The sequence below is a fragment of the Narcine bancroftii genome, chromosome 9 (genome assembly GCF_036971445.1).
Source record: "Narcine bancroftii isolate sNarBan1 chromosome 9, sNarBan1.hap1, whole genome shotgun sequence".
Taxonomy (NCBI): domain Eukaryota; kingdom Metazoa; phylum Chordata; class Chondrichthyes; order Torpediniformes; family Narcinidae; genus Narcine; species Narcine bancroftii.
The window spans coordinates 115,675,012-115,692,568 of NC_091477.1; positions in this window are offsets into that span (position 1 = coordinate 115,675,012).

The following is a 17,557-nucleotide window of genomic DNA, read 5'->3' on the forward strand; positions in this document are numbered from 1 at the left end:
CTTGTAGATGTCCTTGATAGAGTGAAGACTGGTGCCCGTGATGTCACAGGCTAAGTTAACAACTCAATGGAGCTTTTTTTCCTGTCCTGTGCATTGTCACCTCCATACCAGACAGTGATATACCCAGACAGAATGCTCTCCACAGTACACCAGTAGAAATTTGCAAGAATGTTTGGTGGCATACCAAAGCTCTTCATTCTCTTCATGAAGTATAGCAGCTGGCAAGCCTTCTTCATGATTGCATTGACATGGAGGCCCCAGGACAAATCCTCAGAGTGGGAAAATTAGACCTCACTGTTCAAAGGATGTGTCAAAAACTTTCTGTCTCAGAGAGTTGTGGATTTTTGCTCACAGAGGAAGTAAAGTTTTTGAAGGCTGAGGTCAGCAGGCAAGGAAAGAGAAGAAGAGTCACCAAGGGTAGACACAAATGCAGAGTTAGGGTTATAGTGAGGTCAGTAATAATCTTGTTGGATCACAAAGCAAGCTCAATGTTCCCAAAAGATTATATCTGCTGCTATCACCTATGTGTATACATTTATAAATCCAGGTTAACAATAGTGCAAAATACCAGTAAACCTGAGGATGTGGAAAGTTTCAGAATTCAACAAAGAAGAACCAAGAAACTAATAATGAAAGAGAATTAATGAGGGAAGGAAAGAGGAAAATAATGATAATTGGAAAAGACTCTACAAACTTCTATGGATAAGAAAAGGGGGGGAAAAAAATAGCAGAAATTAATGTGAGTCCCCCGACAAGCAGGAGCAGGAAAGAATATGAATAAAGAAACAAAAGAACAGGAAAATGCTGGAATCTTGGGCAAAAACTGAGCTGCTGGAGAAACTCAATGGGTCAGGCAGTATCCATAGGTAGAAACAATCAGTCAACGTTTAATATCGTGACCATTTGTCCAGATTGAAGCAGGAAGTGGAGATATCAACTACATTAAGGGGTGAAAGAAGCTGGGGATGAGCGAAAGGGTGATGGGGTATTGGAAGTGAGGTAGGAGAGGCAGGGAGATGAATAGAGGGAGAGACCACTGGGATGGGGGAAGGTTAGAGAGAAAAGTAAAATCTCAAGTAGTTAAAGAAGAGAGGGAAACAGTTAAACCAGATAGAGTGGAAGTTACTTAAACTTAGAACAATTGATATGTCTGCCCAGGAGTAATAAGACAATTTTTCCTCAAGTGTACGTTTAGCCTCACGATGGCAATAGATGCGGCTGAGGACAAACATGACTGTGTGCGAATAGTGAAGGGGAATGAAATGGTTGGCCTCTGGAAATTCAAACTTAGACCCACAGACAAAGTGAAGACGTTCTGCCAAGTGAACATCCAATCTGCATTTGGTCTCGCTAAGGTGGAGGAGACTACACCGAGAACACCAAATGCAAAATATTAGGTTGTCCATGTCAACTTCAGCCTCATCTGGAAGGTCTGTTTTCAGAAGTAAGAAAATAGCAGGGAAATTCAACATTTTCTGTCTGTCTTCAGAGACGAAGACCTTGAAGTACAGTAGTGGAGAGACACAGGCCAAAAGTGAATGATATGCTTAAAGCAGTGGTTCTCAAGCTTTTTTCTTTCCACTCACATACCACTTTCCCTATGTCATCAGTGCTCTGTGATTAGTAGGGGGTTGCTTAAGGTGGTATGTGGGTGGAAAGAAAAAGTTTGAAAACTGCTTTAATCATACCTCATTGACTCGTCATGTGCCCAGTTTCAGAACTCCAAAGGAAATGAGCCCATGACAATTTTTCTCAAGCAAAATATTTCAGTAACAATTGGGTCAAGAACAGTGGTTCTCAACCTTCCCTTCCCACTCACATCCCACTTTAAGCCATCCCTTACTATCAAAGAGCACCAATGGCATAGGGAATACTTAAAGTGGGATTTGAGTGGAAAGGAAAAGGTTGAGAACCACTGTCTTAAAGAATTTGGAATTAATTAGAAAAATGAATGAGGCTAAAAGCCAATCAATCAATGGGATAAAAACAGAAAATTCTGAAAGAATTCAGCTGGACAGACACATCGATGGAAATTGAAACATTATAAATTTTAAATGCAAAAAAAATGTAGGCAAATGGCATAGTAACAGGCCTTTTTAGCTGATTTACACCCAATGAACCTATAGCACCAGTACGTTTTGGACAGATATGGGGAGAAGATACAAACTCCTTAAAGACAGCACAGGATTCCAACCCCAGTCCTGAACACTGGTGCTGTAACAGTGTCGCACTAACCATTACGCCAACCGTGCCTCCCTTTTAATCAGCATGGGTCCAAAATAAAGGCAATACCAGTTAAATTTGAGTTGTAGAGAAGATGAGGGAGGGATTAATTGAAGGGGTGTCCAAGTGACCACGCACCTGTTGACGGAATGGGGGTGGAAAGGTGTGTGAGTCGATATATCAGAAGACCTCTCCTGGAGCCAACACTTTGAGGCAACTGTGAAGAAGCCACATCAATGCTTCTATTTTTAAGATGTCTAAGGAGAGTTGGCAAGTTGTCAAACACTCAATCAAACTTCTGCAGGTGGATTGTGGTAAGTATACTGATTGGTTGCATCATGGTTTGGAAACTCGAGGGCCAAGGAATGCAGAAGGCTGCAGGAGGTGGGAACCCTGGTCATGTCCCTCATCAGCACCAACCTCCTGTCTATGTGAGTTAGTGCCTGCAAAAGGCAGCTAACATCATAAACCTCGGTGACAAACTCTTCTCGCTGCTGCCTTCAGGCAGAAATATCCCTACGATCAGATCACCTGCAACCTTGCCGCTGTTTATGTGGTACAACAATGCCAAATTACAAGGAAGATTTTTTTACCCTGAACACTTTTGGGGGCATTTTATAGATTTTGATCACGAAAATTGCCTTAAAATTTTCCTCTCACACGTCATTTTTTAGATATAATCCATTATTGTCACATTTTAAGTCCACTTCAAGTACACAAAACCATGAAGTACCACACATCATTGAAAATTTATTCTCTGCATTCGCACTTGGATTTCTTCCCTGCTGATCTTGGAAGGGGAAAGGTTGCATCAGGACATTGCAACCAAGGGAAAGTGGTATCAGAGCACCCGGAATCCACCAATGCTGGCTGACCATAGTTGGACACTGACATTAGAGGCATCAGATGCTGAGTACAAATGAAAGTCTGCGGCGAAACATTTTTATGTCAGTTGAACTAATGCAATGTGTCAGCGTCATTATTCAATTAAACATGCTAAATTCAGTAAAGGTTCATTTCATGTTTCTCCAACTTCCTACATTATGCAATATATCTGAAATTATCTTTGTGTTGAGCTTGAAGTTGTCTGTAATAATCCCCATTAGGAACAAGCCTATTTTTAAAAAAAATGTTGTCTAATGAATCTACAGCAATAAAAACTGCTGGAGGAACTCCAGAGGTCAGGCAGCATCCATGGAGGAAAATGGACATTCGAGGTTTTGGGTCGATAACCTGACCCAATTCTTATAATCATTCTCAGTTCATAACAGACCCAGGCCTGGCATGAAGTAAACACCAGGGGTAGGAAGCTTTGAAACCCATCATGACAAAGTCACCTGTTCCTCCCAGCTCATAATTACCACTTCACGTCTCACATCACTCACATTCTGTTTCCCAAATGTGAGATTTGAGAAAAAAAAGATCTGCCTAATTTGCATTTCTGAGTGTTAAAACAGCTTTGGGCCCTGAAAATTAATTTCACCTTATACCCACAGGGGTTCAGGGTGATAAGACTGAAACCATAGGTTGCCAAAACCAAGATATTTCTTTTGAAATAAACTTTTGCAACAATCCGCTGCCTAGTGGATTGAAACCTCACCTCCTCATTGAACTGTCTTAAAGCGCTTCAGGATTGTTGTAATTCCATAAACCATGCTACTAGTCAACCCTTCCCCAATGTTCCTTATGATCCTGAAACCCGTGATATCAATGTCTCTTTATTACATCATAAATCCAGCAATTTCAGGATTGCACAGGGAGCATTATGGTAAGAGAAGACTGGTGTCATCTTTTACAGCATGGTCCACTGAGTTCATGTCAACTGCCAAGCAACCATTTTTGTACCACTCCAACCCTGTCCCATTTTGTTCTTCCCAATTCCTATCAGCTCCCCTCCTGATTCTACAATAACTGGTTGTATCATGACCTGGCATGGAAACTCAAAGTGCCTAGGAATGCAAAAGACTGGAAAAAATCAAACCTAGCCATGTCCATCACAGGCACAGACCTCCCATCTAGTGAAGATGTTCATGTGAGGTGCTACCTCAAGAAGGCAGCTGACATCATGAAAGTCCACCATCACCCTGGCCACAACTTCTCACTGAAACCTTCAGGCAAAACACCCCAAAGCCTGAAGACCAGCACCTCCAAATTCAAGAACCATTTTTCTTCAACTGCTATCAGGCTCTGGAATCTCCCATACTACCCTAACCCCAAACGGACTAATCCAGGAAAACTAAAAGATCTGTTTACCCTTTTGAAATGTCACTTATTTGTTGCAATAGCTGCATCTTTGAATATTAATGTATCCATCTCTTTATATTTATTATCTGTCCCATGGCATAGTGTGATAATTTTAATATACATTATTGTTGTTGGTGTATCTTATGCACCTGCATTGATACACTAAATAAGAATTTGGTGCATCTGTGCATATGGTATCACACCTTGATGAAGGGCTCAAGCCCAAAACATTGGTTGTATCTTTATCTTTGCTATATAAAGTTGGGTTAGCTGCGTTGGGTGGGTCATGTCTCCAGAATAGAGGACCATCGCCTTCCCAAGATCGTGTTATATGGCGAGCTCTCCACTGGCCACCGTGACAGAGGTGCACCAAAGAAGAGGTACAAGGACTGCCTAAAGAAATCTCTTGGTGCCTGCCACATTGACCACCGCCAGTGGGCTGATATCGCCTCAAACCGCGCATCTTGGCGCCTCACAGTTCGGCGGGCAGCAACCTCCTTTGAAGAAGACCGCAGAGCCCACCTCACTGACAAAAGACAAAGGAGGAAAAACCCAACACCCAACCCCAACCAACCAATTTTCCCCTGCAACCGCTGCAACCGTGTCTGCCTGTCCCGCATCGGACTTGTCAGCCACAAATGAGCCTGCAGCTGACATGGACATTTACCCCCTCTATAAATCTTCGTCCGCGAAGCCAAGCCAAAGAAGAAAAGAAGATAAAGTGCTGAGTTTCTCCAACATTTGTGTTTTTACTTCAACATCCCCCCTCCCCCTGAAGTCTCTCCATTCCCCATCTCCTTTTCACATAGACATGATAAATTCTACCTAGTCCCTTATCACATCCAATTAACACCTTTTGTTGGTCTGGATTCCTCCCCCATTGTTTGAATTCTGAGCCTTTCTGATATATCCTGCTTCGGCCTTTACTGATTTTTTTCTCTTGAAGAAGGGCTCAGGCCCGAAACGACGGCAATATATCCTATAGATGCTGAATAGACCAGCTGTGTTCCTCTGTCATTTTGATGTTTTTACGACAATCACAGTATCTGCAGCTTTTCGTGTTTCTCTGCAGACTTTCATGTTTTACTTTGATATATACTGTAATAGCTATTTGGTTGATGTAGTCACAGTACAGTAAAGAGGCTTATTGACACAGCAGCTGAATTGATTATGCTGTGCGCCATGTGCATTGTACAAACACTATCAGAAATATCCTGCTCCAGTCAACTTGCTAAATGTGCCAGTAATCTAATTGGGGGAAATGTACTGACATCATTCAAAATTAAGCAATGAAAGGTCATTTCAGTGATGCAGAGATAGAAGCTCCTGCTTCACGGCTTTAGTCTTCCATACTGACCTCCTGCTGACAATGGAGATTGTCCCCGAGGCTTTTATTTAATTGCTCCGGTTTCCTCCCACACCCCGAAGATATGTTGGTTAATTGGTTAATTAGCCATGGCAAGTTTAGGAGAATCAGGACAAGTAATGGCCAGGTGTGAGACAATGTTATAAATAGGGAAATAAGAAGGAGGACCAGCAATAACCTGATGACCCCAAACTATGTCCGATTTTATAAGAAAATATGAGGGAAAAATAACTTTCAAATTTCTGTGTCACATTCAGGTAACCCAGTCTCAAACACTTTTTGACAATTTTGTTAGGCTGCAGGTTACGACTTGTGCTCGAAGGTTGTGGGGCTGCTGGAGATCGGCTCATGGGAGTCAGGGAACTGGGATTCAAGAGGGTGCCGAGGGCAAGAAAGGCGTCTCGAGTGCTGAAGGGTTCTTGATTGTATCAGAGGTTTGGATCTGGACTTGGGGCGGCTGCTGGTTTGAACAGGAGTCTGTGCAGCTGCAGAGGCTGTGGGATCCATGTAGTATCCATGGACACTCTGTTTCTAAAGGGACTCCCTTCTGTTTCAATTTCTCTTATCGTTAGAGGTGTCAACCAACGCTCATGGCAACTCTTTGATTGCCTTACAGCAGACAAAAGTTAAAGTACATGATGTATACTACTTTTTTATGTACTATTCTTTCTTTCTTTGGCTTGGCTTCGCGGACGAAGATTTATGGAGGGGTAATGTCCACATCAGCTGCAGGCTCGTTTGTGGCTGACAAGTCCGATGCGGGACAGGCAAATAGCGTTTGCAACGGAAAATTGGCTGGTTGGGGTTGGGTGTTGGGTTTTTCCTCCTTTGTCTTTTGTCAGTGAGGTGGGCTCTGTGGTCTTCTTCAAAGGAGGTTGCTGCCCGCCGAACTGTGAGGCGCCAAGATGCATGGTTGGAGGCAAGATCAGCCCACTGGCGGTGGTCAATGGGGCAGGCACCAAGAGATTTCTTTAGGCAGTCCTTGTACCTTTTCTTTGGTGCACCTCTGTCACGGTGGCCAGTGGAGAGCTCGCCATATAACATGATCTTGGGAAGGCGATGGTCCTCCATTCTGGAGACGTGACCTACCCAGCGCAGTTGGATCTTTAGCAGCGTGGATTCGACGCTGTCGGCCTCTGCCATCTCGAGTACCTTGATGTTGGAGATGAAGTCGCTCCAATGAATGTTGAGGATGGAGTGGAGACAACGCTGGTGGAAGCGTTCTAGGAGCCGTAGGTGATGCCGGTAGAGGACCCATGATTCGGAGCCGAACAGGAGTGTGGGTACGACAACGGCTCTATATATGCTAATCTTTGTGAGGTTTTTCAGTTGGTTGTTTTTCCAGACTCTTTTGTGTAGTCTTCCAAAGGCGCTATTTGCCTTGCAAGTCTGTTGTCTATCTCGTTGTACTATTACGTGACAATAAAATGAACCTTGAACCTAGGTCAACAAAGATTGTACATGTAGTCCCCGACTTACGACCATAATTGGACCCAAATGATCGGTTATATCTCACAATGGATGTAAGTTGGAGTTTTGCCTGTGCATGTGGAGTACCGAAGTCCTGAAGCAAACTTTTCAATCAAATCTTTTTTTCACCATAGATTTTTGTTGTATTTGACAAACCGTAATGGGGACACAGGGCACATAAGAGCCAAAATGCACGTACTTACCTTGTAAATTGGCATCCCGAGGTCCACAGGCTGGACGCGGCCATCTTGTGCGCATGTGTGAGTCTTTGGTTGGCCATGCGCAGTGGGTTCGGTATTGGAGTTTGGTTGGTGCATGCGCGACTGTTAAGGGTACAAATTCAATATTGTCTGGGCACTTAACCTTTGGTTCTTGCATGCCCTGTATCCCTGTTGTAGTTTGTCAAATACAACATAAACTGCATAAATTTTATATTTTTTCTTATTTAAAAAAAATCCAGTTGTATGTGTGGATGGACATAAATCGAGTAGGTCGTAAGTCGGGGGACTATCTGTCCAACAATGGATCAGTTCATGTTTAGTGAATCACAATAACTAAGGCTCATTCACACAATGTATTTCCATCTCATGTTTAGCTCGACATAGTTCCTCCCAGTTGTCCTGAGTTTATTATGATGGGGAGACCATGCACCTGTCCACTTAGATGGGACGAGGGTGGAGAGGGTCAGACCTTCAAGTTCCTGTGAGTCCTTATTTCAAAAGATTTTTCCTGGAACCAGCCCATCGAGGCAATATGCCAAGAGCCTCATAAAGGGGTCTGAGTTTTCGAGCATTCTCTGCGTTAACATCGGATTTGCAGCCTTTTGGAATTTCCTTCACTAGAAAGGAAGCAAGTCATCCGCAGTCCCACAGAACTGCCTAAAAATAGAGTGAAATGAGTGCAATAAGAATCTGGTGATTCACTGCAAGTTTTTTTCTGTAAAGTTGGAATGGTACATATATCGCTACAATTCAGAAGTAGGAAAATTCCTGCCTTCATCTCAGCATCATCTTTCTCGAGAGTCATAGCACAACTAATGGTCCATATGTTCAAACAAGATTATGTCATTGAGCAGAAGGACCAATAAAGAATTGAATGTGACAACAGAGGGACTGCTCTATAAAGTTATACTGGGCAGCAAATATTCTCACTGAAACATAACTATGATTAACACAATGGGGTAAAGTTGGACCCTTTGAATTTAATATTGCTGAAGATGCAAATATTAGTCCAAAGTTAAAACAGAACCACTGCAAATATTAAATGGATCAAGCAGAATTTGAGGGAAGAGAATCTAATTTAATGTTTCAGGTCAAAGACTTTTCATTAGAACTGGGAAAAGTGTTTTTTTTTACAGCAGTTGGGGTGGAAAGGTCAGAACAAAGGAAATCTCTCTGATAGGCCAAAACCAAAGTTGTCCAGTTGGTACCAATGAAAAAAAGTTCAGCTTTGTTGTCAAATGCAGTGAAAGGGTTTATTTTGTAGGCAGCCCAGTTAGACCAGTGGTTCTCAATCGTTTTCTTTCTACTCACATACCACCGTAAGTAATCCTTATGACATCATTGCTCTGTGATTAGTAAGGGATTACTTACGGTGGTATATGGATGGAAAGAAAACGTTTGAAAACCACTGTTTTAATCGTACCTCATTGACTCGCAAATTATTTCAGTAACAATTGGGTCTAGAGCAGTGATTCTCAACCTTCCCTCCCCACTCACATCCCACCTTAAGCCATCCCCTACTCATCGCCGAGCACCGATGACATAGGGATAATTTAAAGTGGGATGTGAGTGGAAAGAAAAAGGTTGAGAACCCCTGGTGACCCTCATACATGCTAAGTAAGACGCAGAGCAAAGGTTCAGAGGTACAGAGAGAGATCAGTTGGTAGGGGGCAAAGGCAGTGTAATTTTACAAAATTGGGCTTCATTCAGGAGTTTGATAGCAATGGGAAATAAACTGTCCTTGGATCTGGTGGTGCACAATCTCACACCGCTGAGACTTCCTCCTATTAGGGTAGGGTGCTGGGAGTGCGAAGGCAGTGTGGCCATGATGGGATGAATATTTTAATAGGTTGGTGGATTTTCTCAGGAAATTACAAATGGAGTCAAGAGGTGGTGGGGTGATGGGGTGGAGGGGGGGGTGGAGTCTTTGTGATGGCTGGAGCCACATTCACAGCACTTTGCAGTCAGGGAGCTGACTAATTCATAGATTAACGATAGAAGCTGGAGAGGGAGAAACCAGAAAGGCATGTTAGAAGTGTGACTTGCAAGTCAGGGTCATCACGGACACCTAAAATTAAAGAGAATGCTGGAAGGTTCAGGTGATCTAGGAGTAAAACAGGTTAATATTTTGAATGCTCAATCTTGATACAAAGTGAGAACCAAGTTGAATGAAATCGATTATAATTTTTTTAAATTTAAATATATATTCAACAGGTTCTTCCAGCCCACAAGCCCATCCTGCCCAAATACACCAATTAACTGACAATCCTGTACATTTCTGAAGGGTAGGAGGGAATTTGAACACCCAGAGGAAACACACACAGGTCATGGGGAAATCGTACAAACTCCTTCCAGGCAGCGCCAGATTTGAAGCCTTGCGCTAGCCTCTACGCTAACATGCCGCCCAATGCTCATTGGAAGGTGAGGTGTAGGGAGGGCAGGCTAGGATCTCAGGGTTGCATTGTAGTTGACTGAGATATCTCTGAGCTAAGGAAGGCACACAGCCAAACAGAGAGGATCGTCACATCCAGGAGGAAGAGATGAGAAACATGGAGATTGGGGAGTATGCTGACACACGGAGGTCTTCGCTAGCTCCTCACAGTGAACCACATCTCCACAGCACCTGCCTCAGCCAATCCAATCACAGCCTTCACACGAAGCCTCTTCACATGGTCCACTCTGAGTCATGCTCCCAGAAAATCACCGTGGCATTGCTGCAGGTTCCCAGGTCATCTGAACATGACAACAAGGAGGGCAGGGGTTCATACCAGGTTCACACCTTTGCTCTGTCTGCATCAATGACAGAGATTTCCCAGTGGCCAATCATTTCAAGTCTGCACCCACTCCTGCACTGACATGCCTGTCCATATCCTTACGCACTGCAAACCAAGGCCACCTGTAAATTGCAGAAGTAATATCTAATATTTTGTCTGGGCACTCTCCAACAGGATGGCATTAACATCTACTTCTCCGGTTTCTGTTAGCCTACTTCCCGTTCTCCCCCTCTTTCCCATCCCTCCGACTTCTTTCCTCCAGCTCTCTACCCACTTTCACCCTTTCACAGAGGTATTCCCCCATCCCCCATTTGCTGGTATCCTCTCCCTCCCTTATCCACCTGATATCTTCTGCCTGTGGGACTGTACTCCTCCCTCTGCCACTCCCTCCAACCATTTTGTTCAGCCGCTGCCTACATTTTGTTCATCCCTTAATGAAGGGTTCAAACCCGCCTGGAACTGAAGCCCCCTGCATTTCCCGACCTGATTTCTTCATCCATCACCTGTGTCATTCCTGAGGAAAGGCTCTGGGATTCCTTCCATGAACCCTTTAATATCCTCCTCCCTCTGAACCTTTGCCTTTGGTCAGTTCTGCCCTAATCTGGTGCCTTGGTTAGTGGTCACATGGTACATTCGCAGGGATGAAAGCGCCAGTGTTATAAGAGGTTATTGACTCGTATGGAGTTGTGTAACTATCAGTGACTGTAATGGTGGGAGTAGAACACGAAAGTCTACAGACACTGTGATTGAAGTAAAAGCACACTATGCTGGAGAAACTCAGCAGGTGTTCTTTCTATAGCAAAGTTAAAGACTCATAACCGACATTTCGGGCTTGAGTTCCAGACGGGATCATGGCAAACATGAAAGAGTCGTAACACTTGCATCATACAGGAGACACAATTTAACATGATAGTTGAAGAAAATATCTTAACCACCAACATTCACTGAGCAGAGGAAGTGGAATTCCCTGGAGAAACATCCTCTGGGTTGGAGGAGGAGGTGGGATGTTGGGTGGGGGGGGGGGGGGGGGTAGCATTAGTGTTTTAGTGAACGATAGTTCATTACCGAGGTCCAGTTAAGGGGTTGATTAGATTGGGTAAATGAAGTGGGTTTCTCAATGTCCTGATAATGTAATTGAGTCATCTAATTCAATGCTCTTTCCCTTCGCATGTGCGGCAGTTGTTCTTATGACTTGTGACTGATTGCATGTCTGCTCCAGTGTCATGTGATACATCTGCAGAAGCATTGATATTCCCCGCCCCCACCCCCTCCCCCTTTGTCATTTGTCTTCCTTTTCTCGTCTAAATGGTGAAAATTTGAGCAGAGTGTAGACACAGTGGGTGGGGTGGTGCAGTGTAATTACACAGATCCTTGAAGGCGATAGGACAGGTTTAATGAGCCTTTCAACTGAGCAGATGGGATCAGGGATGAGTTCAAAGGCAAGTAAGCAATACTAAATCTCCCAAGCTCACTGCTTGCGGAATTCTCTGTCCTTCTTAGGACGCTCTGTGGCTTTGGGAAAGTTTTTCAAATGTTTGGCCCAAGAATTGTGTTTTAAGAAATATCTTAAGGGAGAAGGAAGACCAGAAGCAGAGAGGTTTTACGAGTTCCAGAGCTGGGAGCCTCAATGACAAGAGAACATAGAGCATTAAAATCTAGAACAGTTATCGATCTATCCAGAGGACGTTAGATGGAGGGGGAGGGAGGAGTAAATGGGAGGAGAAATTTAGAAAAAGAAATGGGAGGTCTTTTTCCAACCAAGGCACCAATGGATCAGAAGTAAAACACAAAAATCTGCAGACACCATGGTTGAAGTTAAAACCCAATGCTAGAGAAAAACAGCAGGTCAAGAAGTGTCCTGTATATAGCAAAGGTAAAAATACAGAACTGGTGTTTCAGGCTACAATCCTTCATCAAATGCTGGCAGGCGCCTGAACAAAAGAGTAGGGGGGAAATGTAGTTGCAAAGTTCTGTGACCCATTCCCATACTCACATACCTGCCCATGGCCTTCTGTACTAGCCCACCAAGACACCCTCAAATTGGAGGAACCACACCTGATTTCAGTCTGAGCACACTGAAGCCGGATGGCATTAACAGTTTCTGCTAACCTGGTCTCCTCTTCCCTCCCCCCAACCTTCCCTTTCCCTTTCCAGTTCTCCTCCCTCCCTTTCTTCTCTATTGACCTAGCCATTCCTTGATCACTGCTCTCCCCTCCCTCCCTCCCTCCTCCACTTATCACCTGCAGCCTTTGCGGCCACACATCCCCCTACTCCTTTGTTCAGACACTTGCTGACCTTTTTCCAGATCTCGATGAAGGCTTTGCGTCTTTACCATTGGATCTTAAACCACTGAAGAATGACTATATAAGAAGGTAAAGGGGAAATGTGTGTTGAACATTTCAGGATACAGGTTCAGATAAGATGGTGTAAACAGTGACTTTTACCCCAGACCTTTTCTCCATTGTGTGTCCAACACACAGACATTGAGGAGAGTGAAAGTGGACCCAAACTGTCAACACGTTGACAGTGAACAAAGAGGAAGCGAGAGGGATTCAGCAGGACAGGTAGCATCCATGGAGAGAAATGGTCAGTCAACGTTTCAGATTGAAACCCCTGGTGTGACTGACATGCAAATTATGCATCTACCACCAACAGACCAATCAAAGAACAGATCATTCAAGGGACAGAGAGCTCAGTGAGAGAAGAAGATTAAGGAACAACCTAGACCATAGAACATAGAACTCTAGAGCACAGAGACAGACATTTTAGACCTTCTAGTCTTTCCCAAACTATTATTTTGTCTATGCCAACTGACCTGCACCCTGACCATATCCATCCATTCTCTTCTCATTCTTGTACCTGTCCAACTGTTTCTTAAATTTCAAAAATGAGCCTGTATTTACCAATTCAGCTGGCAGCTTGTTCCACACCCCCACCACTCTCTGCATGAAGAGGTTTCCCAGATCCTTTGAAGGACAACAGCAAGAAGTTTAATGAGCCTTTCAACTGAGCAGATAGGATTAGGGATGGGTTCAAAGGCAAGGAAGCAATACTAAATCATCCAAGCTCACTGCTTGTGGAATTCTCCATCCTACTTAGGGCACTAAGTGGTGGTGAGAGTTGAAATGTAATAAAATAAATGCATGATTCTGAGGAACTGGGGACGTGATTCTGCTGTTGAGATTAATCTTTTTCAAACAGGATGCCCTTCTCTGAAGAAATTCACCTTGTCATAGAACATTCAACATAGAAACAGACCCTATGACCAGCAACTGTCCATTAGAGCCTGGAAAGCAACTCTATTTGCTTTAAGAGTTGGAATGGGGGGGGAAGTCTTTTTTTAAATTATGTTTTTGAAGGAGAAAGATAAATTACAACCGTGTACAGAGTGTTTCAGATGATTTCAACACATTTTTAACAATCAATGTTATAAATTTTGCCATTATTCAAAAGTCTAAATTGATCACCTTCCAAAAGAAACTTGCAGCTTGAGAACTTGTGTAGCTGATCTCATAGTTTTAAACTACCCTAGTATATCCATTTCACATCATGTGTTGTTCAAATAAATATAGAACTGTATTTAAATGTTATTCATTGAGGCATTTTTAATATTCCAATGTCAGAAAATGTCAGTGTCTGCACAGCAATGTCCCATAAATAAAAACTAGAGTTTTTGTTTTTAGTGAGTTAAACAGGAAAGACTCCAGACACTGGGGTTGTAGTGCAATGCGCAATACTGTGGGAGAAACTCATCTATAACTAAATGGTTCTCAACCTTTTTCTTTCCACTCACATCCCACTTTAAGTATACCCTAATGCCATCGGTGCTCTGTGACTACTAAGGGGTTGCTTAAGGTGCTCTGTGGGTGGGAAAGGAAGGTTGAGAATCACTGCTCTAGACCCAATTGTTACTGAAAGATTTTGCTTGAGAAAAATTGTCATGGGCCCATTTCCTTTGGAGTTCTGAAACCGTGCATATCACGAGTCAATGAGGTATAATGCAAACTGTGGTTTTCAAACTTTTTCTTTCCACCCACATCCCACCTTAAGCAATCCTTTACCAATCACAGAGCACAGAAGGTATATGGATTACTTACAATGGTGTGTGAGTGGAAAGAATAAGGTTGAGAACCACTGCTATAAATGCTGCGTGACCTGCTGAGTTTCTACAGGACTTTTGTGCATTGCACTTGTTTCCATGAAGTTTGTGGATCGATAACTATAATCCAGGATTCCTACTCTTCATCAAATGGGATCATTTACATCCAGCAGAGAGTGCATACATCTCTGTCACAGTTTGACATCGTAACCAAATGTCCTGCATGCAGCTCAGGATAGTCAGTGGATTTAGATCAGGAACAAGCCATTCATCACCAAAATCGTAGATGATGGACAAAATTATTTAAATGATTGATCAGAGAGTATAGCCATTTAATCATCGCTGGCAAGATCGTAATTCTCTCAATTCCTTCTTCGGGGGCAACTTTGAGCAGCTACATGAGAGTGGTTAGTCGGGCCACCTTAGAGTGCAATCAAGAGTCAACCACATTGGTGGGGTCTGAGCCACATGCAAGCCAGTCTAGAGTCCTTCTGTTACCAGGCATTGAGGGGCAGAGACCGAGGAAAAGCTCCTCAAACAACAGAGCAGGGAGTAACAACAAGATGCTATATTGGTGGTAATTGTTGAAATAGAAATGAATGAAAGAATGGGCAGTTATAGGAATGTACGAGTATCAAACTAAGGGTGAGAAGAAATTTTGAATGGTTTTCTTTTTATAAATAATTTATCGTAAAATAAGCCTATTTTTGGTTTAAAAAAATAATATAATGCATAAGTACATATCAGCCATACAAGAGATTTCCTCCCCTGAAGGATATTCGTGACCAACGTGCATCCTATAGCCTTCTGATCATTACTGTAACGGAGATTATTTTTCTCTCCAAATTACAGATTATTAACTAAATTTAAAGTCTGCAACATCCACGAGGGGACTTGAACCCAGATTTCTGAATCTTTCTTTCGGGTTTCCAGATTACGAGTCCAGTACTGAACCAATGCTCCATCTCCACACCTTTCTCTTGCAAAACTATTAAAGTGAATAGTGATGCCAGACATATTGTCAAAACAGAAATTGATACACATTTTGTTTTCTGTAAACCTCCTGAACATTACCAAGGATCAACATTTTTTTTTAAAAATCCACTCCATAAGACTGCTAAACAAGAGGCTTGATGTCTCCAAGTAAAAGAACCGATCTAGTTAAAAAATACATTGTGTTAGCTTCCTGTAAGCTCACTAATAGAGCAATGTCAGAGCAGTCTAGACCAGCCATTCACAACCCTTTTTTGGCTATGGCCCTTCTCAAAGTTTATGTGCCCCCTTCCCTGTGAAGCAGTCAAATTTTGTTTTTTTTCTGTACTTCTACCAACAGAAAAAAAATATTAAAAATGTTTATAGTACGTGAGGTATAAAGAAAACAAGGTTCTTACTTAAATGTGCTGTGGCCCCAGAGGGGGGGGTGTTAAGAATGATTGGTCTAGATAGAGGCATAGTGCTCTGTGCAGGTGTGGTAAGCAGGTACAAATTCAGTCAATGCTCACAAATAAATGTATTTGTGTGGAAAATTTAGCGGTGAAAGAAAGAACCCAGGTTCTCTTATAATATGTATCATGCTCGGCAAGGGAGTCCTTAATCCCAAGAAGCGAATCCCAAGTTTGTCACATTATACAATAACAATGAGAAGAATTCTGCAAGCAGTCCAACAGGTTATCTCTAACGTTCATTCAGATGAGCTAACAATTTACAAAGTTACAGTGAAAAGAAAGATCAATCAATGTTGACCAAGGGCCGCATGATACCATGGTTGTTGGGTCCATTCAGGAGCCTGATGGCTGCAGGGAAGAAACTGTCTTACCCCTGTTGGGGTGCACTTTCAGACTCTTGAGCCTTCTCCCCAATGGCAGGAGGGCAAAGGGAGTGTGTTCGGGTTGGGATGGGTCCTTCAGTATGCTAACCACCTTTCTGAGGCAGTGGGGAGATGAATGGCTTGTTCCTGATCTAAATCCACTGACTATCCTGAGCTGCATGCAGGACATTTGGTTACGATGTCAAACTGTGACAGAGATGTATGCACTCTCTGCTGGATGTAAATGATCCCATTTGATGAAGAGTAGGAATCCTGGATTATAGTTATCGATCCACAAACTTCATGGAAACAAGTGCAATGCACAAAAGTCCTGTAGAAACTCAGCAGGTCACGCAGCATTTATAGCAGCGGGAGTCTGCGGAGGGGAAGGGTCTGCATTACGTTCTGAGCTGTATTCACTACCTTCCATAGCTTCTTCCAATCTTGACCAGAGCTGACCCCAACCCATGCTGTTATGTATCCAGCAAGTAGGTCTTCAAAAGGGCACCTGTAGAAGTTGTTGAGGGACACAGATAGAAGTCTGAACTCCCTTAGTCTACAAAGAAGTTGTCAAATTAAAAAGAAAACTGCAGACGCTGAAACTCAGAAATAAAAGCAGGAGATACTGGCAAAACACTGCAGTTCAGGCAGACCCAAATGTTTGACTGTTTCTCTTTCCACAGATGCTGCCTGACCTGCAAAGTTTTTCTAGTATTTTCTGCTTTTATTATGGAATCACAAACTAATTGAATAAATTTCCAGAGAAGCTCACAAATCTTGGCAACCAGCGTCATTTCCTCAATCACATCACTTCTATGCCAGATCATCTACTCTCCTTCACCCACGCTAAAAACTAATTGTTGATTGAAGTGTATGCTAAACTGGTGTACCACAGTTCGACAGCATAAAGGAGCAACCATTTCCCATATCTACTGAATAAATTGTAAATAAATTGGAGCAGGACTATCATGGGAATGCAAGACTAACAACAATAAGTGGATGGAGGCTATTAATGCATAGAATGGGACATCTGGCCTAAAATCAACACAGGAAATGGGAACCAATGCACGACTGACAGAATATTCTGTGGCTGACCGATGGAAAACAAATCTTATTACTGTAAGGCTCCAGGGAATAATTTGTTTTCTAAGTTTACGTATACTCAAACTAAGGATGTTACTCGTGCAACAAACGAAACTAAACTGAGAGCTTTAGTTCATGGAAGACATTTTGTGATTTGATGCATTATCCCCTCAGTATATCCATCTGATTGTTGGGTTATTGTTATTGATAAACATATTTTCAAAGGATGGGTCAAAAAATATTCTCAGTTTAATTTATCTAGCTGTAAAT